The sequence below is a fragment of the Rattus rattus genome, chromosome 8 (genome assembly GCF_011064425.1).
Source record: "Rattus rattus isolate New Zealand chromosome 8, Rrattus_CSIRO_v1, whole genome shotgun sequence".
In the NCBI taxonomy this organism is placed as follows: domain Eukaryota; kingdom Metazoa; phylum Chordata; class Mammalia; order Rodentia; family Muridae; genus Rattus; species Rattus rattus.
Window position 1 is genome coordinate 37519898 of NC_046161.1, and position 22016 is coordinate 37541913.

Here is a 22016-nt window from a genome sequence, read left to right on the forward strand (position 1 = left end):
CCGAGTCTCTACCTCACCCCATCTGCCTGAGGAGTTCTCCAGACCCTCCCACCACACTCTCTTTGCTCAGTAAGACAAACAAGGGGCAGCCAGGTCACCAGGCAGATGTTAAACATTATTAAAAATCTGTTTTAAATTGCTGTTGGTACTAACAATAAGTTTAAGTTTTTGTGAGCCCTCCTCACGTTTTCCTATAAATGAGCAAAGACGTTGGGGTTGGGACATCTAATTTGCCAGTAGCTGTTGGTTACACTTTTGTTGCTGAAGCTGTCTTTAAACAAGGAAGAGCATTCGTCAGCCCAACAGCCAGCCTGACTCCCCATCTGCAAGCACCAGCAGTACCAAACACTCCATTGACACCTTGAAACGGCTCTACAGCAGACCACAGCTGACCGCCCCGGCTCCTGAGCACACAGTTCCAGCCAGGGTTATTGCAAACGATTTGCACCAGGCCTCTTGCTGTCACAAGCTTCAGTGAACTCTAGATAACCCCGCAACCATTTCTATCTCGGCCAAGAGGGACCGCTTCACCTGGTGGTCAGATTGCTGTGACTAAAAGGCCAGGCAGTGTTTGTCCAAAACACAAGACTCTGTGCCTGTGATTGGTGCTAAGAGGCAAGCCTGTGATTGGTCCAGACAAATGGCTGTGATTGGCCCAAGCACGCTATATAAACAAGCTGTGGCGCTCACTCGGGGGTTCAGGAACACTTTGCTGTGGGCCTCCCTTGGGTTTGCAACATCGGGCGCAATAAAGTCGGAGTGCTTTTCCTTGCCTATGTTCAGTAGCTCAGGCTACACTGATAACACAAAGCAGCAATAGATGTGTGGAAAGCTCAAAGTTCAGTAGCCGCAGTGGCCACCGTTATGGGAGAGAACAGCAATGGCAGCTTGACAATTGAAGAAGTCCCAGCAGCCCCGGAAATAGTCCCAGCAGCTCCGGAAATGGTCCCGGCGGCCCCGGAAATGGTTCCAGATGCCGGTCTCGCCTGGCATCTAATACCCAATATCAGGCTCGAGTCTGGTACCTAATTTCCAAGTCTCAGCCAAGCCCTTTGGGCCCAGTCTACTTGAAACCACTGCCTGAGAGTCAAAGAAACGGCTGCAGAAGGACATTGGCAGGCCCACCACTGATGCCTTCCCAGAATTCTCAGGGGCAGCTGAAACTTGAATCCATGCAGTGAAAGACAGTGAGGCTTTCCAGCCAGTGCTGGGTGACTCTGCCTGAGTGATCCTGCCCGTTCCCAGTGTTCTTGCTCCTGAAGGGCCTATTGGGTCAGTCCCAAAGTCAGTTCCAGGGGAGACAGGCACCCTCAAGTGATCCCCATAGGAGCCACTGAGTGGGTAGCACAGGTGAGCGTCTCCCAGCCTACTCACTGCATGGGCGGAGAAGGGGTGTGACTTAGACCAATCAAGGTCTTTTGTTTAGGTCAACTGCAGCCAGAAAAAGCAGCTGAACAATTCCAGAGCAGGAAGGGCAGAACTGGAGGGAAGCTATGGCACTTACTCAAGAAGAAGAAAAGGCCTGGAGGATACAGAGAAAAGAAGCCATAAATCCTGGGAGCCTAAGACATGACAAATCCTAGGAGTCAGAGGGTTTGAGATCCCAGGCTGAGAGACAGGGCAAAGCACTCAGGGTCCCAATACCTGAGACATACATAGGACTACAACAGTAGGTAGAAGCTCTTGCCGGCACTTTTGCCTGCCCACTACCACAGACCGCTTGCTGTACTGCTACCCAACCCTGAGGGAAACAGACTCACAGAGCACAGCTTCTTGCTTACCTAAGACTTCCATCCAGTGAGACGAACAGACCCTCAAGCCGGCTGACTGGTGTTAGTCACACATCCCTATACTCATGTGACTAAGAGACAACCATGGCCTCTTAGTAGCCAATTCGTAGACAGTGTGCTGCCTCATGGACCTACCAGACCTTACTGTAGCATCATACCTTTGGGGTGAACCCCCTCCCTCTACCACCCTCCTCTCCGGGTTCCTGCATCCCCTGCTGTCCTACAGGGGATATTACTTCTGGTATCTTTGGATTTTTTTTGTTTTGTCTCACCACATAGCCCAGGCTAACCTCCAGCTTGCCGCCTTCCTGTCTCAGCCGAAGCTTCCTGAAAACCGGAGTTACAGGTATACACCACCACACATGGCTCTTCCGTGTCTGGTGAACCCAGACCCTGAGTGTGTGTAGTAGTAAAGCTGTCTTCCACCCTTTCCTTCTCACACCCAACCTCACTGCGGAGATTCCCATGCCCATCTACCCCCGTTCTAGACACTTCATTCTCACTGTATACGTCTCCAGGACTGTGGTGTATGTTTAGTTCCAGGAGGATGTCCCTCAGTTGCTTCAAACTCAACCAATCTTAATCGGACCTGAACCTACCACCTTCTACTGTTACCCGGGCCCCCAACTGACCTGTCTTAGGTACTGAGTGTCAACTGAGTAGAATTTGAGAAGCATGTAAGACCGGCCTTCCACCCACCACAATCAACAGCTTCTAAGGGAGCTCCTGTCCTGCCCTGTCTCCCTCCTTCCTGACTCTCAGGGCTGTCCTGTCGTCCGTGTCCCGACCCACACTTAGCCTATCCCCTATAAGATCATACCAGACTCCTAGGCACACAGCCAGCTCCCCACCCCCAGCCTGTATTTGTCCTGTCCATTTTCCACACAACAATCAAGCTATTTCTGCTTAAAACCTTCCAGTGGCTGCTTTCGGGACGAAGCTAAAGCATTTTGGCACACACATCAGACCTAACCTTTCTTATCACTTCTTTATGCCACATAGCAATTACGAGGTGGAAAGGGAGAATGGGAGAACCAGCACCCCTGAATTAGATAGCCTCAGCTCATACCCCTAGTCCTCACCAAGGAGGCTTACGGAACTCTGTCAACAGAGCTTGCATGTGACAAGGGACAAACCAGTTCACCCAAGGAAAGCCCCTAGAGCAAGGCCCTGGGCCTAGCGAGTGTGAGTTTGCAGCACACCGACCTTAGGATAAAGATGGCTAGCTAGTCAGTGTGCATTCCCTCCCACCACCCATCCCGACGCCCAGTATCAAATAAGGCTGTAAGCTTGTCTCTGCTAAGGAGGCGTCTCTGCTGGGGCAGTTCCATCTTTTACTCTCAAATTTCACCCAAGAGTTCGAGGCACCATGCCTCCTCCAGGAAGCCTGCCCTGCTGCCCCCATGTCCCTTGCATTGGCCTCTCCATGCTACCCAGTATCTACTCAGTTAAATTCAGGGATTCTTCCTTAGTGCTGAACACAGGACCTGGCATAGAATTGGTTCCATCCTCACACCGCCCAAATAACCACAGACCAGGTGAACTAAGGCAGCCAGCAGCACAGCCTAATGCATTCTGGGACACTGCCCTTCCCATGCCCTTCCAAAGAAACAGAACACTAAAATCCCCCAAAGAAAAGCAGCAGCGGCCACTTCTGTTTTTGTCCTTGTACCTAAGACTTCAGAAAACTCTGTTTAAAGAATGACTCGTGGGAATTTGCTTGGGACATTGGCTGCAGGGGGGCCAGGGCGGGCAGGGCTGGAGCAAAGAAACAAAAGACCTTAATTACAAAGCCAGTGGAATGAAACAGGGGCTCACAGGTGTAGAGACGAGTCCACATCAGAAGAGAAGCGGGCAAAGCCAGCAAGCTTTTCACAGTGTCTTAGGCTCCAGGGGAAGGACAGAGTAAATCAAACCTCTGACAGACGATCAATGGACATCCAATTAACAGTCACAATATTACTAATTTACACAAAATGTCTAAACAATACCCTTTCTTCCTCGGAGGAGAGACCTTGATTCAATGCCTCCCAGCCGTTGGGGCAGTGTCTACTAATGCTGAGAGGCCACTGGGCCGGGATCCCAATCCAGGGTAGACTCAGGGACTCAGGCAGCCAGAAGGTACGGAACTGGGCTTGGGAAGGAAAGCCAGAGCAGCCACACTGCGTTATGACAGTCACTCGGTGTGCTATCGACAGCCCGGGGGTTCCAGTGGCCACAGACGCCCTAGAAAAGTCATTCTCAACCTCTGGGTTGTGATCCCTTCAGGGGTTGCCTCAGACCATAAGAAAACACAGATTTTACATTTCAATTCATAACAGTAGTAAAATTACTGTTATGAAGCAGCGATGAAAACAATGCTATGGTTGGGGGGGGTCACCACAATGTAAGGAACTGTGTTAAAAGGTCACAGCATCAGGAAAGTTGAGGGTCACTGCTCTCGGAGGTCTTGTCCACTTCCTTCAATGGCTCATAGAGAGCAAAGTGCCTTCCAGGTGGGCCGAGGTTATTCACGCTGAAAACATCCGGGGTTGGAGGTGAGGAAAGGTTTCCACTTGGGGTTAACAGAGGAGGACGGCATGACACCTGCTCGGTTGTGACACCCAAAAATTATTGACTGACCTCCTGTGACATCCAGAGATCAAAGCCACCAGGTAGCAGGGCCCTTGAGGAGCCAGCAGAACTCAGTTCCAGTAGTGACTCTGGACTGACCTGCTTCCTTGCTCCCGTGACCCAGATGGAGGTGGCGGTGTGCGACAGAGGTGACGCTTACACAGGAGCACTGAGGTCCTAGCGGATGCAAGGGAGAGGCAAGAAGGAACTTCCCTCCCTCCCTCCACAACTTGGAGCTCCATCCCTGACAACACATCCCGAAAAAAGATGCCGCGTGTCCCTCCACCACAGAATGCTCCTCCCAGTGCCACAGAGGTCCTTGGGACACTGAGCTCTAAGCAAAGCCACAGCTGGCAGAACAGAAGGCAGTGTGAGGACTGTGTTTGGGTATCTGAAAGGACATTAGATCACGATCTCTTTATCATAGAAATACACAGGACGTTTTCAAACCGTCACCAGTTTACAAGCAAACTAAGTCACCAAGACCTAAAATGACTCCCTCTAAGTCATCCAGCAGCAGGTTGCCTCTCAGTTTGTTGAGACAGGATGTCATATATACCCTAGGATGGTCTTGAACTTGTTATATAGACAAGCATGACCTTGGACTTCTAATCCTCCTGCCTTTGCCTCTAGAGCAGTAGGATTGCAGGCAAGGCACCACCACACCTGAGGACTGAGGGTCAGAACGGGGACTGAACCCAGGACTCCGCCAACCAAGCTCCACCCACAACCCTCATCTCCTCCAAGTGCACATTTGTGATGCTCCAACTAGCAGAGTGCTGTCTGCTGTCAATGAGAGGGTGTCGCTGCCCCAGAGCTCCCCTGCCCGGGTCTCTCAAGCCCTCCACCCCACCCCGCACTCTGCACCTGTATGGGCTCTGTTCTTTCAATCTTCCTGCATCATGGCACCTACAGAACATCCTTGGTTTTCTGTGACCCTTGCTAGGTCTCCCAATGGCATTTCTCAGAGCTATGAGGCAGAGCCCGGTCTGCCCTCTAAGCCAGTCATGGCAAGACAGAGGAGCTTTCTGGAGCACGGGGACAGACTTCACAGGAAACGGCGTCCCGAATTAAGGATTTTAAGCACAGATGTCTGAAATAGATATTCGGAAGCTATTCACCCAGACAACAGCCACCTCCTCAGGCTGTGGAGATGCAGCCGCCATTGGCGAATATGCTTTCCAGCAAATTCTGCCCTGCAAATGAACTACTCCTCACTCCAGACATACGGGAGCCACTCCCCAAAGAAGCCATGGCAGACTCTGCAACAGCCAGGTCCCTCCCCTGTCACTCTGTTCACAAACACCTTCCCCCGGCTCCTCTCCCCACAGGCTGTCCACCGATTCATTTACTCGCCATTATTTTTTTAAGCCTCAAATTTTATTCGCAGTGGAGCACGAGTAATAAATACTAATACACTGTTTGCACTTGAATTAGCCTGCATGTCCAGGGACCACAGAGCTATTCGTCAAAGGCGGACATCCCACCCCACCTGCGCCTTCGTGGTCAGAGCATAGGCCCTTTCAAGGTCAGACTCTTAGGTGCATAGCAAGAATAAGGTGTGGAGGGCTCTAAGGACTCAGACAGTGTCCTCCAATTCCTAAGCGGGACGCAGACTTACCCAGAAGGATAGGCAATGTTAGGGAAAGCCCATAGACCTAGTCCTGGCCTCTAAGCTCGTGCCCAACAGGGAGCCTGAATGGGGAGCAGGCAGCTTGCACTCCAAGGGAGAAAGGGCTGGGGCTGTGTCTGAAGGGACTGGGATAAGACAGGGGAGAGCATCAGGAAAGGGTAACTCATAAGCATACCAGCAGAGGAGGGGAGAGGGAAGCAGGGATTCCAAGCTGGAGGGACAGCCTGTGAAAAGATCCTGAGGCTACACTGGGAACCAGACACAGCGTTGCAGATGGGTTCTTGTCCAGTGGATGCAATGGATGGGACCTCTCCACGAGAGGTTCGTGCCCTCAGCCAGCCTCCAGCCAAACAGGAGTAACACACTGGGCGTAAGCCTAAGACATAGACCACAGTAAGCAAGCAAGATGCCTAGTCACATGTATGTGTGTTCTTGCTGAAGACCAGGGTCTAAGACTCCAAGAATGAAGGAAGAGGTAGCAGCAGGCCTCTCTGGCCAAGTGAAGTGAGGCTGCCTTAGCTGGGAAAGGGGGACCCTTCTCCAGCATGGGGGCCCCCTTTTCTAACCTGCTCAGGACCCTGGAATCAATGCAGCTTCACGTACATGCCTTGCTAGCTGCTTATAAACACAGATACAATACCACCACCTCTCCCCAGACAAGGCCACACATCAAACGTGCCTTTGTATGAGTGTAAGAAAGGTAGGTAGCATTCTCCTCGTCCGAGGCCCAGTCCTGCCCCCACCATCCCCAGGTGATCAGCTAGGTGTCTATGAAGCTGTAAATCTCCAGTAGAGCTCTGAGGACATAGTGAGGAAACCCACATTTAGTGGCGGCAGCTCCCCCCTGTCCCCCTCCTCTGCTGGGATAAACTCTGCAGTCTCCCTCCCTCACCTGGTAAGATCTGGCTAGAGGGTTGCAGCTGAGCACCCCTTCGGTGCCTACAGCCTCTTGTAGTCCTTTTCCCTCCCCAGTTCCAGAGACACCCCCCTTCCCACTCCCTCCAAGCTCCTGCTTCTCACTACTTCCATTCTGGAAGCATCTCCAGCCAGGGAGCAGTGTAGGGACTCAAGACATCCTACTCTTTCCATGAAAGCTGCATGCCGCTGTGCAGGACAGACAGCCAGAACTTCAAAGATGACACAGATGTGGGGACAGACATATGGTTAAACAAGTAAGGGGAGTCAAGGTGACCAATGCTGCCTAGCCAGGTGTCCTGCAGACTCCCCTGGGCCGAGAACGGCAGCTCTCTGGGGCAGGTCTGGCCTGGGTCACACACACCTCTGCTGTCTGCAGGGCTGGCTGGGTGGCTTTCAGCAAACTCCCCAAACCTCAGTTTCCCCACCTGTGAATGTAGGTTGTTGCAGGCTGGGGTAAAAAAACTGCATGTGACCCACTGCAGAAAATGTTCAAAAACCACCACCTAGTAATCTTCCCAATGTCCTCTCCTGTCTCCTCTCCAGGGTTCTGTCAGATGGCCAGACTTCGGCAATAAGGCCCTGGCTGTTACCTTCATTACAAGCACTGACGTCTCAAATTTTGAAACTGAAATAGAAGGCAGGGACGGGAAAGCCCACCTAAGTGTCAAACCAGCTAATGCATGTTCATGCTAGCCATGCCCTAATCACAAAACAGAGTACAGCTAGCAACCCAATGGTCCCTGAGGGCCCCTCCAAGGGCACCTGCTGCCCTGGCTTCTCTTATCATGCTTTGATATTTATATGAATAAAATCGCACCAAATGTACCGGGTAAACTTTATGATTTAAGGAGCCTTTGTACAGATGTTGTCCTCTTTGTCCCTCCCACTGGCTTACCCTGGGCTGTAAGGTAAGCAAAGAGGGACTCTCCTGCCGGCTGCCCAGCCCTCTCCTGTCTCCTCACCCTTACACCAGACAGCTTCCTACAGATCCAGCCAGCCCCTCCCTAGGAAGCTAAATCCCCCCTTCCCACAGTTCTGCTGGCTCCTGGAAGTTCCTTCAGGTTGTATAAAACCCAGCTAATTTAGATCGGCTTGTCTGGCCCTGCCCTGCCCATCCCAACCTGGACGACGCAGCCAAGCTGGGCTCAGATCCAATGTTTCTGTTATCTAGGTGGATTTATACACATCCTATAGTCTCTTTTCCATGTGGCTGGCTAGCCGTTGGGATCTGGCAGGGAAGAAGAGCCTACATTCAGCTATGCAGGAGCGGGATAGCAGGGCTGTTTCCCCTCTCTTTTCATGAAAGGTCATGTGGGAATAAGGCATGAGACCAGTGATCCAGGAGACAGGGGAGCCTGTATGGAATCCTGATTCTCCAAGAGGGGAGTTCCCTCCCCCCTCTCTGAGCCTCAGGTTTCCCCCATTTAGAGAAGAAACAAAGAATTCTGTGTTCAGGTTGGTTACCACAGGTGGATCTTTTCTTGCCCACAGAGCTCACACTAGACCACAGACTTTCTTCCATCCACCTTGTGCCTTCAATCCTCCTACATCAGTCAGCTGAATGGGCAAAGAAGGGGAACCTGTTCACGGGCCTGAGTCGTACCAGGAACATGGGCCAGTGTCTACAGGAGAGTCCATGGTGCAGACCCAGTAGGTTCAGGACAAGGTGATAAAGGGTCACACTAAATTAGAAGTCCTCCTAGATCCCTGTGCCTCCTGTTCCCGCACTGATGGGTCTTTTCCTAGGGCTCTTTTCCTCTGATGCTAAGTCCATGCACTGCCTATGACCTTCATATTAACCACGCAAGCTCTGTATCAATAAACTGGTGTGTGTATAGGTCCTACATCACCCCGGTCACTTGTACTTACACCCCCAGGTCTGGCTTCTGTTCCCAGAGTCTACTCCTCATGCATGGAAGCTGTGTACCCCACTCTGATCTACAATCACAGCTATCACCCCAAGCCTCCACCCAGTCCCCCATCACAGACTTCCTGGTGTGAGGATCAGATGGCCTGAGATCCAGGCAGCCCCGAGACCATCCATGTACTGGTTTATCTCACTCTGGGCTACACTAACATGAGGGTGACTGTGCCGTGTAAGACGAGGAAGGTGTTTTGAGATCTACACAGTGGACTCTCGACCCCAGGTATCTGTGTGCTGAAGGTCACCCAGGTACCCTCAGGCTCACTGAAAGTCCAGAGTCCCAGGATATAGTTCCTGTAGTTAGACACCTCCAAAGAAATCCCGCCTCGATGCTCACTGACTACTGGCTCTCTGCTGGCCACACTCTCACTGTTGAGGACAGAATGCTGAGTGTACCCCACTTCTGTAGGGCCAGCAGGCAATCTGAGGGCGTCCCTAAAGCATCCAAGCACTGCCTGGCCTCTCCTTGCCAGCATGGCTATGCCCAGGTAGAGATGTTACTCCGTTCCTACACTCCTGGGGACTCTAGGCTCTAACAGACATTATCTCCAGCTCTTCAGAGAGACCCCTGGCTAGGGAGGACACACAGTGCTACAGCAAACAAGGTGGCATTGCAGTCCAGCTGTGTGACCTTGGACGAGAGCCTGCAGGAGGACTAACGATGACACTGTGGGGTTGCCGGTGAGGGAGAACTTAGAGTAGTACTTCCATACAGAGGCACGGAACAAGAAAAACGGCAGAAACACTGACCCAGGATACAGGACAAAGGTCGGCTCTGCTCCCCAACCCCTTGTGCTCAAGGTCAAGCTCTGGACAGCTGAGTCGAGATGAGAGCCCACCGTGGCACTGGCTGATCCATCTTGCTGATGGATCCATCTTGCTGATGGACCAATTGCCCTGTGTCTGTGCACCTTGCCTGGCAGAGGCTGTTCTAGCCGATGTACCTGGACGACGGCAGCCTCTTCCTTTTCTGAAGGGAGGTGGGTGGTGCTGTTTTAGCTCAAATAGACTGGGTGAGCTTTCTCCCCTAGTTGTCCCAACCTGGGCTCTTAGATTTGGGTCATCTGAATTTGGGGATGGGCTGTGTGCAGCATCACCTGATTACCAAGAAGCTCACAGAGCAGTGGTCTTTCTGCCCTGAGACCTCAGGCCAACCAGATACCTAGAGGACTTGGCAGATAGCGGGACACAGTTTGTAGGAGCCTTGGAGTGTACCTGCCTGTCCCCACCAGGTGCCCATAAACTTACAGTCACAAATGGATACATGGCATCTGTGACATAGCCCTGAGGGAACAGGGGTGGAATAACTGCTGCCCCCACGAGGTAAGTACAATCTTCAGTGTGTTTCAGGCCTCCTACTCCCCATGCGCCCACTGTCGCCCTCCTGGGCAAGAGCTTTCAGTGTTTACATTAAACCCCCAGAGAGGTCAAAATAAGGTGCCAGCTTTGTTTCTTGCAAACTGGGAAACTTCACATCCCAGTGGGTTCCCAAGGAGGAGGTTGAATGAGGACCTGAAGCACAAAGACACGGTTGGGCAGAAGGTAAAACCTAGTAAATTTAGAAGTCATTTGCCCCGACTGAGCATCCACAGTATGTCAGGCATTTGGAGTGGGGATGCATCACACTGTCCACATTTACAACCACCCGGTAAGGCATCTTGGCTCCATGAAGACAAGGAGCATGGCCCAAGCTCTAATTTATACTCTGGTTCTATTCACCACTAGGTGTCACCTGAGGCAAGCGATGTACCTCTGGGTCTGCTCATGGGGAGGGGCACAGCAGCACCTACTTCTCAGGAACTGGAGGGGCAGCTCAGGACACCCTGCACCCAGAGCAGCACCCGAGAGAGACACACGGGCACTTGATGACGGCTGTTCTCAGAAAACGAGGAGGGGACAGAGGCTGGAGAGCCATCCACAGGAACCCAACCTCGAGATCTTCCAGGAACCAGATCCTGTGATCTGTTTAACCTACTGGCTTTCGGGTTTTCCCGGCAGTCGGACGAGCGTCAGTGCCTGGCAAATGCTGCTTTATTCTGCCTAAGATGGCCTTTCGAGGAGCAGGTGTTCCCAAGGACCTCTGTCTCACCCTTTGGGCAGATGGCAGGTGACCTTCCATCTCAGAACTCAGATGCTAAACTGGGACGAGAGTCCTGACCCTGTCCCCACTTACCCTCAAATGATGGCGTGCTCACACCCTAGTTACTGACATCTGAGACGATGGTTCCTACTGGCTTTCTGAATCAGCTCTGTTGAGGCCCTAGACACATGGCTCCTTGGACCCTGGCACCCTCTTTTCTCAGTGTCTTATTCTAAATCCAGTCTAGACTCCATTGACTTAAAAAAATAATAAATTAAGAAAAAAAGGACAGACAGACACACTCCACCACCACTCCCCCGCCCAAAGAGCAGAAGAGACTGTCCCTTTGGTACCCTCCCTACTCTACAGCAGTGCTCCCCAATCTGTGGGTCGCAACCCCAGCGGGGGCTGCATGTCAGATATCCTGCACAGTATATATTTACATTAAAATTCAAAACCCTAGCAAAATTACACTTATGAAGCAGCAAGGATATAATTTTATGGTTGGGGAGGGGTCACCACAACATGAGGGACTGCGTTAAAGGGTTCCAGCACTAGGAAGCTTGAGAACCACTCACTGCTCTACAGCCCTGAGTGGCAGGTTCTGAAATTAAAAAAAAAAAAAAAAAAAAGCAATCTTCCCGCTAATGTGAAAAAGCGCGGCTACCGCCAGGCACCTCCCTCACCGGCTGAGGCTCCGGAAGCTGATTCAGCCTCTGTCCCCCCAACACCCCATTGCTGAATCTGGAAGAGAGTCGAGCAGGGTTTTTTGTTGTTGTTTTTTGCGGTTTTTTTTTTTCTTTTCCTCAACTACAACGCTAACCACTGTACTGTCGAGCCTCGAGGGGGCGAGGGAGGCATCCGGTCTCTGTAACCCCAAGAGAGCCTGCAGAGGGCTGCCCCTCGCCTCCGCACCTGGAGAGCGGAATCAGTCTAGCTCTCTGCCTGGCTACCTCATCTTCCGTCATCTGAAACTTTTCTTTTTTATTAAGTGCCCTGCAGCCGGCCGCTCACTTACACATCTTAACCTCCTCCGGACTATTGATTTCTCATTCTATTAAATCCTCCTCTTTAATGGTAGTCCTTAAACTCCTAGTCTAAACATGTATTTACTGCTAGTCACCTAATCTCAGGTCAGCGCTAGGACTTCCAGGCCCTGGAGGTGGGCTTCTTCTTATTTCCTCCTGGTCCCTAGCAATCATCCCTTCCCCATTCTCTGGGTAACTCGAGGGATACCCCAGCTTCCTTGTCAGTCTCTCCATAGCCGAAACAGCAAACAGCATCCTAAACGCAATCTAAAGGATGATGGTAGAACCACCTGGCCATCTTCCCACTGATAAAGCTGCTTCCTGAGGTGAGGAGGGGGACCGGCTGTGGAGGAGGAGATGGGACCTACTTGCGCGCTCGCAGTGACTTAGTATAGTCTTCTCATGGTCTTTCTAGTCCTGAGAAGCCTTTGGATACAGCCTCAGAGGTCTGCCAGCTTAGGGACCTGGCAATACTTGCGACTATCACCCACGCAAACAAGACCCTGTGGCTAGACACAGATAAGAGGAGTGGGTCACAAAATCAGGAAGTATGGTCTGAGTATTAAAGTTAGGACTGTCCCCTGAAGTCTTGGGGTGCCACAGCCTACACACTTTTTCTCTGTGGCAAACGCTTGTATCAGCCTGAGTCGAAGACCCTTAACTAGGACAAATATTTACATGCACCTGCTCTGTCACGCTTAGGGACATCTCAGTGAGCCAAAGAAATACGGTGGCTCCTGGTGGCTCCTGCCCGCTCAGACAGAAACTCCACTTGGTCTCCAGGAAGCGACAGATACCGGGATGAGCTAGCGCTGGACTTGGGGTAAAGGTGTCATGAGGGGGCAGCAGAGTTGGCAGGAGGATGGGAGGTGAGATCCCAGAATCAGATCTGGTAGATGACAGTCCTCCCGCAGCCGGCGCCTGAGGCTCCGCTCTGCCTAGGACTGCTCAGTTGCTATCTAGGAACCTCCTGAGCCACTAACCCAGTCGCCAAACGCTCCACACAGTCTGGGCAAAAAGGGTCCCCTTCTGGCTTTCTTATCCCTAAAAACTGCGTTACTCTTCTTTCTGGGCTCCTGGGCTAGAAATCTCGACGTTATCCCAACACTTCCTGCTCCTTCATCTGCGGGACCAATCTGTCTGCGCGTTCTGCTGTGCCTTGGAAATGTCATTCAAGCTCCCCCTTTCTATTGCCATCGCCCCCGCTTAGCCCTCAACCCCTCTTTCGGCATGAGACTCCTGTGCCCAAGAATCTTTGACAATCTCTCCCAGCCTGCTGCGGTGGACTGAGCCTTTCTTCCCTCTGTTGGTCAGGGACTTCTCGGATTCAATTAAGTCTGTGCTCCTCCAGTAGAAACCTAGGGGCGGACACGCCTTCCTCACCTGCACTGTCCAGTCTGCCCACTCCCCCGTTCCCTTTCCCCTTGCTCTGCTTTGTTCACTCTCCTTCCAGTAAAGCCTTCCCATCCCCGAGCCCCCTGCATGCACACATCTGCACACATCCATCTATATGTACACATTAACGATCGACGGAGTTGTCATTTTAGCCAGAACAGGTGCCTAGGAGGCTTTCCACCCAAATCCTATCTGGGCAGAAAGAAGGGTGGATGGATCCCTGCCGAGCTAAGGGAACCCAGGAGTAGCCTAGGCTGCATGGAAGTGAATAGGGTATCCAGCGGTCCCTGCTTTCGAAACCAAATGCTGCCAGAGTGTAGGGAGGAAGCTGGAGTCTGAAGCTGTCATTGGTTCACATCACAGGACAGAGCATGGGACATGGTAGAGCCCCCCAGGGACCTCAGTCCTTGTTTGTAGAGACCCAAATGCTCCTCCTAACCCACAGGGCAGTCAGGTGATTGAGCCGAGGAAGCAGAGTTCTCAGCCAATACAATATTAAATTGATTCTCTCATTCCTTCCCATAATTCAGCCAGCCTGGCTCGGTGGTATAGTATTGTATCAGATGTATTTGTTTGTATCAGATTTGTTCAACATAAGGGGTCCTCTATTTTAGGTAGCAAACCGGTATGATTAGGTAACATACAGTTCTTACAACCCACTATGAACAGAGCCAGGTTACAGGGGCTGAAGGGTGGCCCTGCACTATTGGGGGAGGGAGAATGTGAACAGGTGTCAGGTAAAGGCTTCACCCCTCAGGGATCCACTGTCTGGGTAGGAACGTGGGCAAGGACAGGTTGTTCTCAACACCAGGCAGGACTAGTAGCTGACCCATCCCATCGAGAGAAAGAGGGGGAGGGGCCACACAGGTAATACATCCTAGAGGCCCAACCTCAACTACCAAATCCTTCGGCAGCAGCCTTCTGGAGCAGAGCCTGTCCAGGTTTTACAGGTGAGGGAAGCAAGCCTTAGAGAAAGGTTAGGCAGCTCTGCCAAGGTCACACAGAAAACGTTGTGGGGATGGAAACTCAGGAGTGTCACCAGTTAGCAGCTAGAGCTTCTGCCCTTCCATGCTATGGAAGGTTCTAATGTCAGGAGGTTGTGCAGGGCCAGAAAGGAGAAAAGGTGTGAATGAGACCATATGGTGCCTGTGCTGAGGGGTAGACAGCACTCCTGAGGCCTTGGCATGGCATGATGCTGGGACACACATACAGAGGGCCTTCGATTCTAAGCAAAAACCTGTGGTCTGTATCCCATGGATGCTGAGGGCTTCTGAGATGCGGACCCGCTTTGGAGACCAAAGTGGTCAGCCACACTGATGCTGGAGGGACTATAAATAAAAGGGTGAACAACGGGAAGCATACGCTGGGAGGGGCTTTCCGGGCAGGCCAAAGCGAGGCAACAAGGACCTTCCCAAGAGCACAGGACTGCCAACCAGAGTCTGGGTAAGTGTAGCTCTCTGAGCTTCAGTTCCTGTGGGTCACCCAATATGATGACTCTTGGCTGCTGGCAGACACAGCGAATGCCACTAAGGCTGAAGTGAGCCTCCTATGCAGCCATCAGAGGCCTGCAGAAGTCTGTCACTGAGAAGGGGTGAGTTCTCTGTGGCAGAATAAGCCTGCCTCTTCCAGGTACAAAGCACGGCTACCCTCCTCCTCAGCCACTCCAGCCTCCTGCTGGGCTCTCGGTCCACACCGCCCCCAGGCCTGATTACCCCTTTCCCATCTCTGGGAAAAGTCCCTAGGGAGCTGCTGGATCCCCTGCATCTTCTCTGAAACAATCCACTTCCCTCCATCACGCCAAAGTTCTTTGCATTCTAAGGGAGCCCAGACTGGGAAGCTTTAGAACAAACTTTCAGAGCTGGGAAAGAAAGCTTCAGTGAAGATTGAGATGTTTAGAGGAAAGGGTGGGGGGGAGACATGAAAACTCAACTCCCCCCTCCATCAAACCTACTCTCTCCCCACTACTAGAGCCAACCCTGCCTCCAGGTCTCAAGTGACAAGTCCAGGAAAACAGGGGGTGGAGCTGGATAGAGACACAAGGCTGGTGGGCAAGCCCGGGCCACAAGAAAGAAGCATAATCTGGAAAATTAAACAAACCCAGACACTGTAACGTGTGCATATTAGATTAACTCTCTACAGGGTCACGACCTTGAGGAACACATCCAGCCAGTGAGGAAAATAATAAACCTGATTAACAATGAAGCATGAGCCACTGCCTCCGCAAATAAAGGCAGCCCGAGGAGGCCCAGTGGAATTCCAGAGGCTTCCTTCCCGGACAGAGCTGCAACACAGCCCACCTCTCCAGCCCCTTGCCACCACTAGGACAGTCCAGGACTAGGGCAAGACAGGATTGCTACCTCCCAAGCCACACCCCTGCAGCTCTGCCCCCAGGGGAATTCAAGGCTAGCTTTTCCAAGCGCTCCCGAAAGGGACACTACCACCAGAGGACCCATGGGAGCCAAAAAGAAGGTAGTTCTCTTTGTCCCTGGCAGGGCTCAATCTTCTTGGCCAATCCTCAGCCCTCCTGCCCTGGTCTCAAGAGGTACCTACTTGCCAGGCACAGTAGCCAGGCCCAGCCAGAGTTCCCCTCCTCTTTCCAGACAACCCAGGCCCCTGGGAGACATGCCCAGAAGAGCCACTGGAGGGAGGCAGGGAGGTGGCACCGCGTGGCATCACCAGACAACAGCACCAGGAGGAAGATGGCAGCATCAAGTACAGATGCCAAGAACCATACAGCCCAAGGTCCAAGTGGGGACTAGCTCAGCCTGCATAGCCTGGCACTGCCAGGCAACCTGGCCAGCGGGCCCTGTCTATCCCTTCGGTCGCGCCTCCCCCCACCCCAAAGCCCTCGGCCAACTCTCCCCAGGCTCCACCTCCTCCCTCACTTTCCTCAGCTCCAGGGAGCCAGGGGAGGGAGGCACAGGTGCTCTTGGCGCCTTGGACAAACCCCCTGTCCCAGCCGTCACCAGGGCGCCCTCCACCCGCAGCTAGGTCCGAGCCACTCTGGCTCTGCCGGGTCCTCACTAAAGAACATCTCCTGAGCTCCCCTCCCCCTCCACCTAGCCCCTTCCCCCTCCATCGCCCAATGCAGGTCTCCAGAGTTTTTCCCTCACTTCCCACTCGGGTGAAGTAGGGTGGGATGGCTAAGAGGCCCATTAGTCGCAAGAAGGAGGGTCATTTCTGATAGGACGCTGGCTTGGCCCAAAGCAAGACGGCGTGCAGGGTTGGGGGTGTGGTGGTGGCCGGAGTCCAGGGCCCGAGCAGGGGTGGTCAAGACAGATGGCAAAGAGGGAAGGGGGAAGGGGGCTCAGAAGCGGGGCTGGTCTGACGGAGGACTGTAGCGGGGAAGAGCGGCCCGCAGGAGAAGCCGAGGGTGACGAGGCGGGGTAGAATCGCCAGTGTCGGGAAGGGGCCGTCATCCCTGCAGGGGGCAGAGGCTGGGCTGGGAGTTGGACTGGGAAGAGGGAAGGGAGGATCACAGCGGGAGGACCGGAGCGGAGAAGAGGAGGCGCAGGGGGAAGCAGGCAGGGATGGAGACTAGAGGAAGTACGGGGCAAGGTGGCGGGGACTCAGCGGAGAATCCGGGGTCGCAGGCATCAGAGTGCAGGGGACTGGGCAGCTGGAGGCGGGAGCGGGGCCAGGCAGGGTGCGGGCCGCGGCCCGGAGGGAGCTAGCGGCGGAGACGTCAGAAGTCGGGGTGCGGCGCAGCCCCGGGGGGCGCGGGGGGACAGCGCAGGGCGCCGGCCGGGGGCGGCGCGGGGGCCGTTGCCCTTACCTGGGCGGCTCCGCACTCCGGGCGCCGAGCAGGGGACCCGACGTTGCTCAGCCGGCGGCCCGGCTGTTGTTTTCCCCTTTTTTTTTTTTTCTTTTTTTTTTTTTTCTTCCGCAGCGGCGGCGGCGGCGGCTCCAGCTCGATCCGCCAGCAGCCGAAGGCAGAGTCTGTGTCCGGCTGCGAGCGAGCCGGGAGCAGGCAGCGCGGGAGGCGCGCGGAGAGGCACTGGGGCGCCGCCCGGCGGGCAGCGCGGGAACTGCGGCGGTCCCGCAAGCGGCCGGCCGAGGAGGGGGCGTCCCTTCGGGGCCGCGGCCGTCAGTGTCTCCGCTCGCTGGCGGAGCCTTTAACTGGGGACCGGGACCTAGGTAGCTGGGCGGCGGGGCAGCGGGGGATCGAACAACCCGGGCCAAACTTGCAGCTTCCCTAATCGGGTCGAGCGGGAGGCGGCGGGGCGGGATGGGGGCTCCGGGTGGGCGCTGCAGAGGACTGACCCCAAATGAGGGTCTGGGGCACACTTCACCACCCAGCGCCAAGGGGCAGCCTGCCCGGGTCCGCAGGAGTTATTACCTTGGCCCGCTTCGGTGGGCGAAGGGCGACTCCTGGTGGCGTTTTAGGGACCAGAGCTAGGGAAGAGGTGTAGAGACTGCGGCCTCCTCTGCGAAGCTTTGCTTTAACCAAGACCACAATGTTTCAGGAGGCTGAAGAACCACAGCTCACGTTTGGTAGTCCACTGGTTTATGCACACAGACCTCCTAGGAGAAGTTGTCGCTTTGTGCCACATATAAAGAAACCTCAGCCAGGAAAGGTGAAAAACCCAGCGTTCACCAGGAGCAGGGGCAGGAGCAAGAGAGAACCAAGCTTCTTGGTTTGAGGTTCAGGGATCATTTGGCTACATCATAGTAACCTTTAAAGGGAGGCTAGAGAAGGAGAGGACAGAGGACTAGGAGGCCTCGGGGACAAGTGACTTCTTCAAACCTATTAACTTCTCATTTCAAATGCAGAGTCTCAGCCTTGGACAAACCCAGAAATCATCCAAGCCAGCCTCTCAATCTTCTCCCCTCTGCCCTCACACCTGCATGCCCTAAAGTCCCTGCAAAGGCTTGTTGTAGACATACTTGGTTGGTTCTTGGGCCCGGAAGGGCAATACACTACAGGATATTTGCTGACACTCCCTATGCCATGGGGGAGGGCAGCAACGCAGGACTAGTCTTGAGTTACCTGCTAGGAGGGAGGGATGTGGTTGCAAGCGCATGCTTTCCATTCTCCGATTCCAGACTGGGCTTTATGAGTGCTCCGTTGGCACAGGATTGGCCGTACTAGACAGGAGGAGTTCATTTTGGATAAGACTCCATTTCTTCAGTCCAGTATTTTTTTTTTAAACACTTATTCCGGGTCAAGACTACACCATTTATTCAAGTGTCATTTCCAAAGGCTTTCACATCAGCTTGGCCAGGTAGATGGCAAGGTGAATCTAATCCTGTCTTCTGAATGAGTTTAAGGTGGCCTGTGCAGTGCCTTTCCCTGCCTTGGAATGCTAGAACTTGTTTGCGTGAGCAGGAGGACAGTAGCGTATGCAGTACCTGCCCTGGGCTGACAGCAGTGAGGGCATCCTTGTGACCAAGATAAGATACTTCACAGTCCCCGGATTTCCTGTTCCTTCTCTAAAAACAAGGGAGGATGACTGGGTGATAGCCGGTGACTTCCAACTGACATGCATGGTTCTTAGTCTATTGGAAGAATTTAACAACAGCACAACCATAGAGGGTTAAGAGTTAGGCCTGGGAAGCTCATTCTATGAGGCAAGGAAGGTGTGAGGGACTGGTCTTTGGCATAGCTCCACGGGTAAGCTGTGACCTTGTGAAAATTCCAGTCTCTTCACTTCTTGTGAGGATAGATTGTCTTCTTTAAGTCTCTGCCCCTAGAAACAAGGAGACCATGCAAACCAGTGCCAGAGAACCCCACTTTTATCCTTGCTTAGCTATTCCCTAGCCACATCCCCATCTTCCCCTCCCCAGCTCGGTAGCTGAAGACACGAGAAGCTTAATACTTGGCTCCATCTCTCCTCGTTGTAGTTAATGCCGCTCGTCCAAATTCAGCCCCACACAAGGTGAATTCTAGAAGCAGGAAACTCATTCCAAGTTGCTTCTGGAGAGATCAGACAACAAGAGCTGCCTCGCATCTTGAATGGTAAAGGCAGAGGAGATGGGAGATGGGGCCCTCTCGCCTGAAGCGTCACTCGCAGCCAGCTCCCATGCTGGGCTAGACAGACAGAACTCTGTGTACCTGGCCATCCTGATTTGCTGGTGGATCCAAGCTCTTTGGTTGCTGGAGCCTGTATAAGTTTGTTCTCCCGCGTTTATTTTTAGCTCTTCTCTCTTTGTATCGGCCTCAGGTGCAGCCACAAAGAGAAGTACTTGCTCTGAGTTACCGTATCCATCCCAGAAGCACCCGTGAAAGTTCAATACAAGTTGGCCGTGATCCGCCTGCAAAACATGGGGCCGCCTGAGACCCCCGACTACCAAGTAGCTTGCCCACACATCTCCTCTCTTGGGATGTTCCAACCACTTCCGGCTGGCTCCGGGTTTGAGGGGCTGGCTCCATTCAGTCTGTCCTCCATCAGCTGTGAGACGGATGTCAGGAACACAAGCTGCCTGGCTTTCTACTGACCTAATGGAAGCCATAAGTCCAACTTGCCCTCTCAGCACAGGTCAAAGGTTGCTGCTACCCCATCTTCCACCTCTCCCCCACAGCATGCTTCATCCAGTACCAAAGCTCTTTGAAGCTGGGAAAACCACTCCCATTTTCAGAGTGATTGTCTCAATCCCCAGTACCTCATAAAGTGGGAATAGTGGCCCATGCCCGCATCCCACTTAGTAAGTAGAGGAAAGGAGAGAGATTCAAAGTCGTTCTTGGCTACATAGCCAAGTGTGAGTCCAAGTTCTGGTCTTGCATGAATCCCCGTCCCCAAACCACAAGGCTCCTGACTTCTCTGCTCACCCAATGTTATGCCACTGAGCCTAAGAATGTTGAATTCTGCTTGGAACTCTACACAGACACACAAGTGCATGGGACAGTATGCATGCGTGCGTGCGTGCGTGCGTGCGTGCGTGCGTCCGTGTATATGTGTGTGTGTGTGTGTGTGTGTGTGTGTGTGTGTATGTGCATGTTGGTGTGCACCTGTGCAGTTCCCATCCCTCCATCCCCATAAGTATATTTTTACTATTCAACTCTTTCAGGAATCATCCCTTCCGGAAGCTTCTCCAACCTTGCTATCTAATCCCTTCCCGGCAGAACTAATTTTTCACACTCTTACTCCTTAGGGTTTACGCTCACTTATTTGTTTCCTGTCTGCTCTAATAGCCTGTGAACTTGTTCTTCCGTGTTTATATTTTAGCTTCTCCCCTCTTTGCAGTTTGCCTCAGTAGTTACAGCCATGAAGCAGAATATTTTGTCCTCAGTGGGAGACGGTAGGTTCTCCTGTGTCCGGCTGGGCCCTTGTCTTGACCCCCTCCTTCCAAGAATGATGTAGACAGACAGCAGAGAGTGAATGATCAAGAGGAATTTGTTTACATGGGAGTGACCATGGCAATATAGGATCAAGCGTCTCTCCACAAGAGCGACAGGTCCAAACTCCCTGTTGATAGCCCAGTACCAACCAAGAAATTACCAAGAGGCTCCAGGAAGCCCTGGGGATGCCAACTGAGAGCAGTCCTCTGGAGACCAAATATGTGGAAAGTGGGTCTCGGGAGTGACAGAAGGAACAGAAGGTCAGGTCAGTCCCTAGAGCAGGAGTCTTGAAGGGGGTCTGTCTCCAGGGGAATCTCAAGGAAAGAGATCTGTCTCCAGGGGATCTTAAGGGAAGGAATCTGTCTCCAGGAGATTGTGAGGGCAAAAGCACTTTCCTCCTTTTTTTTTTTTTTTTTTTTTTTTTCCTATTTTTTTTTCGGAGCTGGGAACCGAACCCAGGGCCTTGCGCTTGCTAGGCAAGCGCTCTACCACTGAGCCAAATCCCCAACCCCACTTTCCCCTCTTCTCCCACTACAGGTTTGACAACAGACAGCCTAGGCACCTGAGTTATAAAGACCTGATTGGTTGGCTGTGTGTATGCAAATAAGGCATAGAATGAAGACCAATTAGACCAGAGGTTCCAGCCCGTTCCCCACCACAAAGGGGAAGCAGCTAGGCTGTCTACCACAGGACAGTTTGTACCTGGGATGGGGTGTGGGGAGTCTTGATTCCTGTTTCTTGCTTCTGAGGATCTTCACGGCTGTTTCTGGTCACTGTCACCTTTGTCTGCCATCATCCAGGAGTGGTCGGGTGCTGCTCGTTGCTGGTTCTGATTATCAATCATCTCTGGAGAGTTGCTCAGCACAACCTGTCCCCTGGTCTTTGCCCCTTAAACTTGGGCTACCAGATGCACCAGGGAAGCTCTGAGTTTTGCTGGGGGCTGTTCCGACACCTATCAAACATACCTGCAGTCTCTTTCCCCGAGGTCCCCCTAAAGGTTTGTCACAAGTTCACAGAGCTTATAAACTATACAGAATAAGGGTTATTCGGGGGGGGGGGATCAGAATTCTGGCATATTAGAATGGGCCAGGATCAGATCGAAATTATCTACCCGGCAATCATGACATGACAGGTACACACTAAATTTGATGTTTTGCAAAAATCTAGACTTGGCGTTGTTCACAGTGAAGAACCTTGAGCTGGAAGGAAGCGAGAGCCTTATTATACATCCATATTGTAGTATCGTCTGTTGACCCTGTCAGAACCCATCTCTCAGATTCCAGATCGGGAGAAACCCTGTGTCCTTCTTGCCACCTGTTGGATGGAGGCATGGCTCATCGGTAAAAGATAATGTCT

General features: G+C 52.8%; 1 protein-coding gene across 1 annotated transcript in view; it reads right to left on the bottom strand.

Annotated features, from left to right (window-relative positions):
• Positions 1–17315, bottom strand: part of Grik4 (glutamate ionotropic receptor kainate type subunit 4) — a 431073-nt gene extending 413758 nt beyond the window's left edge. The window contains exon 1 of the mRNA XM_032911594.1: positions 17157–17315. The gene's annotated coding sequence lies outside the window, so the exon portion shown is untranslated. The remainder of the gene's footprint in view (positions 1–17156) is intronic.
• Between the last annotated feature and the right edge of the window lie 4701 nt (positions 17316–22016).